At 39.6% G+C, this 9220-nt stretch overlaps 1 non-coding gene across 1 annotated transcript; it reads right to left on the bottom strand.

Moving 5' to 3' along the window:
- Positions 1-4825: 4825 nt before the first annotated feature.
- Positions 4826-4931, bottom strand: LOC122238908. Its single transcript, XR_006218056.1, has one exon. It is a non-coding gene; the product is annotated as a U6 spliceosomal RNA (small nuclear RNA).
- Positions 4932-9220: the final 4289 nt, after the last annotated feature.

The following is a 9220-nucleotide window of genomic DNA, read 5'->3' as shown; positions in this document are numbered from 1 at the left end:
GCTCCACATCAGGCTCTTTGCTGTCAGCGCAGACCTTGCTTCAGATCCTCTGTCCCATTCTCTCTCTGCCCTTCCTCCACTTGCTTTCTCTCTCTCTCTCTCAAAAATAAATATACATTAAAAGAAAATAAATACTCTTATAACAAGATAATTGAAAATGCGAGTGATTGCTCATAGATTAGTGCTGTCTGATAGAACTTTCTGCAGTGATGGAAATGCTCTGTATCAGTGCTACCCAATATCATAGTCACCAGCCACAAGTAGCTATTGAGCACTTGATAGGAGGCTAGTGTGACTCAGGAACTGAACTTTGGATTTTATTCAATGTTAATTAAGTTGAATAGTCACATGCGGCTAGTAGCTATGGTATTGGACAGTTTGGTTCTAGGTGAAAAGAAACAAAAGAGGGGCACTTGGCTGGCTCAGTCAGTAGAACATGTGACTCTTGATCTTGGGGTAGATTACTTAAAAAAATTTTAGTTGAAAGAAATAAAAAAGCAATAAAATGCAATGTGTGAATTTTGTTAAATGTAGTGAAAAACAGATGCAAAGGTTCTGTTTGGTTTCAGTTTAGTCTCTGCCTCCCCTGGTCTGCATCCAACTCTTTTTCCCAACTGTTAATCCTACTAACCAACAGTGACTCCAGGCCTGCCACAGGCCACAGAACATCCTTCCCTATAGCTCTCCACTAGTTCTCCTTCATGACCCCACTCCAGCAACTGAATGTGCCCAGCTTCCTATATTCCCCTTCAATGTCTCCCTTATTCACCCAGGCTTCAGGAGGGCTGGTTAGTGGCTCAGCCCTCATCCTCCAACTTTCCCTTTTGAACCATTGCTTCCTATTCTTCTCCCATCATATTAATTCTTATTCCTATAATAAACTCCTTACTCCATAATACGCACAGTGCTTCTGCTTCCCTGGTTGATTCTTAACTGATACTCTCCTGAAATCTTATTCTCTCAGAATTCCTCAACTCAGGAAATGGCATCAACATCCATCAATTTTCCCCTTAACTCCCTACTTTCAGTCCACTACTTGGTCCTTGGCAAACTAGGTTCAAAATACACTGTTGAATATGTCCCACCTCTTTCTACTTCTTCTGCAATACCTTCATCCAAGTAACTTCATCCTTAGCTGGTTCCAACTCTATCATCATCCCCCAATATCTATTTTGTTCCTAAACATGTGAAAAAATTTAATGGTGTCCCATTGCACTTACATAGTCCTGCATAATTTAGCTCTGCTCCTATCAACTTCTCAAAATTCATCTTGAGCCATTATCTTCTTTACCAAATATGCTTGGCCACACTGGCGTCCTTTCAGGAAAGACCAAGCTCTTTCTTCTCTCAGAGTTTTCGCACATGCTATTCATTGAAATATTCTTCCAGCTCCCTTTTATTCCTCACTTCCCTTGGTTTACTCTTTCAGATCTTGGTTTATACGTCACTTCCTCTGAAAGGCCTTCCTTGACCAGCCTAAGTAGGTCCTCCTTCCTGTCATTCTGTAACACTATATTATGTTAACTTCTTCTTTGCATTTATCATATTTTATAAATATTTTGTTTCCTTATTTATTCTGTATTTTTCTCACTTAGCTGTGATTTCCATGAAAGCAAGAGGTATATTTCTGCTTTATTCTCCTAGTGCTTAATTTAGTGCCTGGCACATTATTGGTGCTCAAAATGTGTTTGTGGAATGATGAATGTAGTAAGTGGATTCCTCCTACCTTCTGCTTATTTATGGTTTCTGTTTCCTTATAATTTTAGTTTGACATGATCTCCTATAGTTCAGCTCTAACTTCCTCCTCAAGATACTGACTCTATCTTTGGTTTTTCTCTAGAAATGGTCTGGTGTCTGATGCTGGTTTAATAAACTGTGGCAAGGCAAGGATGAGTGGTAATACAGAGTAAAACTCTGACAGCCTAGACTGCTCCCTTAGCAGGGACTTTGGGCAAAGTTACCCTTGGAAAGAGCTTTCAGACATACCATGATGGACATGTTCAGTATAAGATTATTACTATATTTTCCTCTTTTGTGCCATGATTCATCATGAAAATCTGAGCCACCAAAGATTGCTTGTATTCTGGGAGTCCATTCAGAATAGAATGGGAATATTTTGATAAAACCATTATGGTTTATGTTTACATAATCCTTGTTCTTTTTGTAGTTACCTGTATAAAGTTTGTGGCTTCTTATAATTTAATCAGTCACCTTTCATTGTACAAGTTAAATGCAAACAGCCAAAATGACACTGGGCTCTTTTTTTCTTTAAAGTTTGTTTGTTTGTTTATGTAATATCTATACCCAATGTGGGGCTCGAACTCACACCCCTGAGATCAAGTGTTGCATGTTCTTCCAACTGAGCCAGCCAAGTGCCCCTGAGATTGGACTTCAAATTTAAAAACAAGAAAAAAAGAAAAGGAAGCTAAAAGCAATAGAAAGAGGGGCACCTTGGTGACTCAGTTAGTTGAGTGTCCAACTCTTTGTTTCAGCTCAGGTCATGATCCCAGGTCGTGAGATTGAGCCCTGTGTTGGGCGCTAAGCATGGAGCCTTTTTAGGATTCTCTCTCTCTCTCGATTTCTCTCTTTCACCCCTTCTCCCCTATTCTCACTCTCTCTCTTCCTAAAAAGATTTTTTTAAAGATTTTTAAAAAGCAATGGAAGGAATGTCTACCATTTCAAATATATTTAAAACATTAGCATTTGGGGGGCGCCTAGGTGGCTCAGTCAGGTAAGTGGCCAAGTTCGACTCAGATCATCATCTCACAGCTTGTAAGTCTGAGCCCCTTGTCGGGCTCTGTGCTGACAGCTCAGAGCCTGGAGCCTTCTTCAGATTCTATGTCTTCCTCTCTCTCTGCCCTTCCCCTGCTAACACTCTGTATCTCTCTCAAAAATAAATAAACACGGAAAAAAATTTTTTAAATACATTAGCATTTTTTAAATTAATAGATTTTTTAAAGAGCATTTTTAGGTTTAAGAAAACTGAGCAGAAAATATAGTTTCCATATACTCCTTTCCCCAGGCCTCCTCTACCCCAGTGTCCCCTATTATTAACATTGTGCGTTAGTTGGTATGTTTGTTACAACTGACAAGTGAATATTGGTACATTATTATTAACTAAAGTCCACAGTTTACATTAGTGTTCATTCTTTAGGTAGTTCATTCTATGAGTTTTGACAAATGTATAATGACATGTATCCACCATTATAGTATCATAATAGTGTCATTTCACTGCCCTAAAAATTCCCTGTGTTCTACCCATTTATCTATCCTTCCCTCCCTCTCAACTCCTGACAACCATTGACCTTTTTCTATAGCTTTGCATTTTCTGGAATGTCATACAGTTGAAATCATACAGTTTGCAGCTCTTTCAGATTGGTTTCTTTCACTTAACAAAATGTATTTAAGATCCCTCTGTGTCTTTTCATGGCTTCATAGCTTATTTCTTTATAGCACAGAATAATATTCCATTATATGAATACCAAAGTATGTTTATCCATTCACCTATTGAAGGGCATCTCAGTTCCTTTCAAGATTGCCAATTATAAATAAAGTTGCTGTAAACACCCAGTACATTTTTGGTTTTGGTGTGGACTTAAGTTTTCAATTCATTTGAGTAAATACCAAGGAATGCAACTGCTGAATCATAAGGCAAGAGTATGTTTAATTTTGTAAGAAACTGCCAAACTGTCTTCCAAAGTGGCTATACCATTTTGCATTCTCACTAGCAATGATTGAAAGTTCCTGTTGCTCTACATCCTTGCCAGCATTTAGTGTCAGTATTTTGGATTTTGGCTCTAATAGGTGTGTGGTAGTATTTCCCTATTTTAATTTGCAACTCCCTAATGATATGTGGTGTTGAGCATCTTTTCATATGTTTAATTGCCATCTGTATAGCTTCTTTGGTGAGGTATTTATTCAGAACTTTTGTTCATCTTTTAATAGAGTTCTTTGCTTTCTTTTCTTTTCTTTTCTTTTTTTTTTTTTTTTAGAGTTCTTTGCTTTCTTATTGTTGAGTTTTAAATATTCTTTTCACATATGTTTTTAAGATTTATAATTTTTTTAAAGTAATCTCTACACCTAGTCTGGGGCTCTAACTCACAGCCCTGAGATCAAGAGTCACATGCTCCACTGACTGAGCCAGCCAGGCACTCCAGAGTTCTTTGCATACTTTGGATATTAGTCCTTTAACAAATAACATGCTTTGCAAAGATTTTCTCCCAGTCTGTAGATTTTCTTTTCATTCTCTTAGCAGTGTCTTTGCAAAGCAGGAATTAATTTTATCACATCTACTCTTTAATTACCATAAAGATAAGATGTCATGGATGTTGCAAAATACTTTCTTTTTTTTAAGGCAAAAATTATTTTTTAAGGAAAAAAAACCACTTTTTAAGGAAAAAATCTATTTTAAGGAAAAAAAACTCCACTTTTTTTTCCAAAAAATTTCTTGATTACTAGGAAGATGGAATTGAATGACTTCCAGTCCCTTTTGGTTCTAGGTTTTTATGGTTCTGTGGAAAGAATGATGGTGTATTGTGGATTTTTACTATGTTAATTCTGGGATCCCCTCTCCATTAGCACAGTAATATATGGCAATTGAAGAAAGTTTAGAAAATGTAGGAAAAAGAAAATATGATTTTTTCTAAACAGTGTGGCACTAAGTGGAAGAATTTTGGATGACAAAAAATTCAAACAGGCATGCCTATATGCCTGCATTTCATTAACTGTAGTGAAATTAACCCTTTCACTACTTCATGGGTAAAAAGACACTCATGAGGCACATAAATAATTTTTTAATTTTTAATTTTTTTAATTAAAAATTTTTTTTAAATATGGAAGCTTCACACATTTGCAGGTCATCCTTGTGCTGGGGCCGTGCTAATCTTCCCTGCATCTTTCCAGTTTAATATATGTGCTGCTGAAGCAAGCACAATGATTAACTCTTTAAAAGCACATATTTGGGGCATCTGGGTGGCTCAGTCAGTTAAGCGTCCAACTTCAGCTCAGGTCATAATTTCACAATTCACGAGTTCAAACCCTGTGTCAGTCTCTGTGCTGACAGCTCAGAGCCTGGAGCCTGCTTTGGATTCTGTGTCTGCCTCTCTTTCCCTGCCCCTCACCTGCTCATGCTCTGTCTGTCTCTCTCTCTCTCAAAAAGTAAACGTTAAAAAAATTAAAAATAAGTAAAAATACATATTTATCGTGAAAAGTATAACCAAAGTGTATGAAGTAAAAAGTGATGGTCTCCCTCCACCCCATCCTTATCTCTAATTGTAATTATTTTCTATAGAAACAAAAATCTTTATAGCCATGCTTACCTGGTTATACACATACATACAGACCTGCAAGCTTCATGAGTCAGGGATCACCTATGACTATATCTTGACATACATCATTGTAAGCCTCGTGCATACAATGGAGCTTAGTACACAGAAGGTGCTCAATTAAATGAATAAATGTCACACTCTACATTATTCTACAGGTGACTTTTTTTAAGTTTATTTATTTTGAAAGAGAGAGAGAGAGAGAGTATGCAAGTGGGGAAGGGGCAGAGAGAGGAGAGAGAGAATCCCAAGCAGGCTCACACCATCAGCGCAGAGCCTGATGTGGCGCTCAAACTCACGAACTAGGGAGATCACTAGGAGAGTGGAAGTCAGATGCTTCACTGACTGAGCCACCCAGGCGCCCTGACTTTTTTTTTTTTTAATTTAAGAATGTAACCTGAATATCTTTACATGTTTGGACATCCATAGCTATTTCATTATTTTCAGTGGCTCCAGAATAATGCACTATGTGAATGCACTACAATTTATTCTGTCAGTCCCCTATTACTGGATGTTTAGGTTATATATATAATAATACACACACACACACACACACACACACACACACACACACACACTTATGTACAGGATTAAAAACAATAGTGCAATAAGCATTATAGACAAATTACTTTCTATAAGTTATATCAATTTGTCTTCTCACTAACAGTGAATGTGTTGAGTTCTCCACATCTACACTAGGGATGATATTCCAATCAGATATTATCAATCTTTGTTGTCTTTGCTGTTTATTTTGTTTGGAAAGGGGGTCCATATAAGGGGAGTAGCAGGCTATTTTGCTATAAAGGGAAGTTGGGATTCAAATGGGGAAGATCCTAAATGGCAGATAGGACATGTGAATATTTTTAAAGCAGTGAGAAGTCAGAGAAAGAGTTTGAGAATTAAAAAAAAAAATTTTTAATGTTTATTTTTGAGAGAGACAGAGCATGAGTGGGGTGGGGCAGAGACTGAGACACAGAATCTGAAGCAGTTTCCAGGCTGTGAACTGTCAGCACAGAGCCCAATGTGGGGCTCGAACTCACGAACCAACTGTGAGATCATGAACTGAGCCTAAGTCAGACACTCAACTGACTGAGCCACCCAGGTGCCCTGGAGATTTTTTTTTATACATTATAAAATGTTTGAGCTAGATCTTAAAAAGTATCTGTTTCAATGAACTTCTTTTAATTTTTTTAAATGTTTTATTTATTTTGAGAGAGAGAGAGAGAGAGAGAGAGGAAGCATGCATGAGATGGGGAGGATCAGAGAGACGGGGAGACAGAGAATCCCAAGCAGGCTCTGTGCTGTCAGTTCAGAGCCTGACATGGGGCTGGATCTCACAAACTTATGAGATCATGGTCTGAGCCTAAACCAAGAGTCAGATGCTTAACTGATGCCACCCAGGTGCCCCTCAATGAACTTCTTTAATGGATGGGGAAATAGAAATTCTGAGAAGTAAAATGATTTATTCAACCTCACTCTCCATGAGTAGCAGATCTGATATTGGAATCAAGGTTGTTTGGGTCTCAGCTTTTATTGTTCTTTGGTTTTATTCAGCAAATATTTAGTAAACATTCTGTGCTAAGTACTAGAGAAGATTCAGCAATTAGGGAGACATACTTATTGACCACTTTCTTGTGGCGGATCTTTCATATACATTTTAATCTAGCCCCATGTATCTACTATACCAAATCAATCTAGTAGGTTTTTTTTTGTCGTTTGTTTTGCTTTGTTTTATTGTGTTATTTAGTATTATTAGGGATTCCTATGTTTCAGTAGTAGTAATTCTTGGAGTCAAGCCTGGAATAAGTTCTGTAGATCAGGAAGAAAATTACACTATTGCTTCACTGAAAAAGGTGTCAAATGGAGAGCATGGCTGATTGCTTTTTTCTCAGGCCTGGTTAGGGGATCAGTCACATCTCTGTGTAGGTCCTCAGTGTGTACAAACCTGAAAAGTGTCAGAATCGAAAGAAGGCCAGCCAAAGCTGGAAGAGTGGCTGAAATGTGGCTGAGGAGACAGGTTGAACAGATCATGGAGGGCTTTGTTGATCTAGTTAAAGATTTTTGCTTTTGTTCTAAGTGTAATGGGAAACTAATGAAGGGTTTTAAGCAGATGCTCCACAGGGTCTTATTTGCAATGAAAAGAGAAGTGAGGGTGGGGGAAGACACTTGGGCTTTGAATGGATTAGGAAAGCTGCAAAGTGGATGAACGATCAACAAGCTATAGATCATTAGTCCAGGTGGTAGTTGATGGTGACTTGTCCTCTGGCTGCAATATATAGAGAAGTGAAGATACATTAGAACACAAAACTGACAAGATTTTGGTTAACTGACAAGATTTTGAGAGGGAGAAAGTGGTGTCTTGGATTTCTCTTTAGTTTCCAGCTAATGCTGCTGGATGCAAATGATCGATGTTCATGAAGATGGGAACTCTGGAGATAGAAGATTGGGTGGGTGGCTGGGGGGAGAACATGTGCTCAGTTTTGAAATGTTGTTTTGGAGGGCCTGAAAACCCACATAAAGGTCCAGGGGTGGTTAGACAAAGGAATCAGAGGTCAGAGAAGAGCTAGAGATTTTAATTTGGGAGTCTTGGTTATTTGGTAGAGCACATTGCCTAGGTAAAGGCTTCTTTTTTTTTTTATTTTTTATTTAAGGAATGTCCATCACCAGGAAGGTCTAAAAAAAGCGTTGGATGGTTCAGATGCATTATTTTCATTCTTTAATTCCTAAGATTACTCATTTTTTATTTTTGTAGTAAATATGTGGGTTGTTTTTCATTTATAAGATTATCTACCTTTGGATTAGGAGCTAAAATCCTTGTTGCTGAATTAGCTGCATACCATAGCAGATATATGTTTAATAGTAAGGGATTTTTAGGTAGCGGAGATGTCAGATCCTTGCTGAACAGATAGGCTAGATAGTACTTTGGACAAATATTTCATATTTCCAGCTACCTATGGAAAATAATCTAGCATTTTATGTGCTTAATCACTTTGAAGAGTATTCATCTAACTTTTCCTCGAACCACTGATTTGTTGTCACAGCATAGAGCTTATTTCGGGAACCAGTGAGCTCTTAAAAAGCTTTTCAATAAAAAGGACACTATTAGATTACAGTTGAATTGGATAAAGTTAGTATCCATACCGCGACTGAAATTCTAACGTCTTTGTCTTGTCTTTCTTGTACTAGTAAACGGCTACAAAGGAAATGTCACTTCACGTAACATTTAGTTGCTAAGATTTTTAAAAAGAAACACAGATATGTTCCTCACAGTTGCCCTAACCACACAGCTTTGTGCTACTTCAAGTTGCTCAAACTGTGCTATGAGGAAGCCCTTAACTGCTTAAAAGGCCAGGGACTGAAACAGACTATTGCACAACTCTTCACCACCGGGCGGTTTCGCTTCCAAATCTGGCCTTCGTATCATCCCACGGCCGGAGTCGCTTCTGGGTCCTCTGGAACGAGCCCCATTCCTCCTAAAAGCAGCCAGGGTTTCCTCGTCCGAGCCACGGGAACCCCTCCCTCCGCCCAAGGTTTTCGCGAAAGTGAAGCTGCGCGGGCGCGGGGCCCCGGGAGGTCCCATTGTCCGGCCAGGGAGAACCGCTCTCCCCGTAGCGACTCCCGTACTCGAGTCCCACCGGCTAGGTTAACCAGAGGTCTGCGGGTCTCGGCGCCACTCCCCTCCCCCCGCCGCCCCATTGTCTGCCTCGCCCCGCCCCGGGGGACACGTGCGCCTGCAGCTTCCCGAGCGAGAAGAGCGCCGGGCGGCGGCGGCGTGGACACCGCCGCGAACGGCTACGCGGCCGCGGCGCCGGGGGCGGGGGCCGGGCGCGCACGGATCGGTGGGTGTTCTCAGGATGCTGCGGTAGCGTTCCGCGCCCCTAGCCCCGTGCCTCGCG

This window comes from Panthera tigris, chromosome B2, assembly GCF_018350195.1.
Source record: "Panthera tigris isolate Pti1 chromosome B2, P.tigris_Pti1_mat1.1, whole genome shotgun sequence".
In the NCBI taxonomy this organism is placed as follows: domain Eukaryota; kingdom Metazoa; phylum Chordata; class Mammalia; order Carnivora; family Felidae; genus Panthera; species Panthera tigris.
This window is presented reverse-complemented; position numbering and strand designations above follow the sequence as displayed.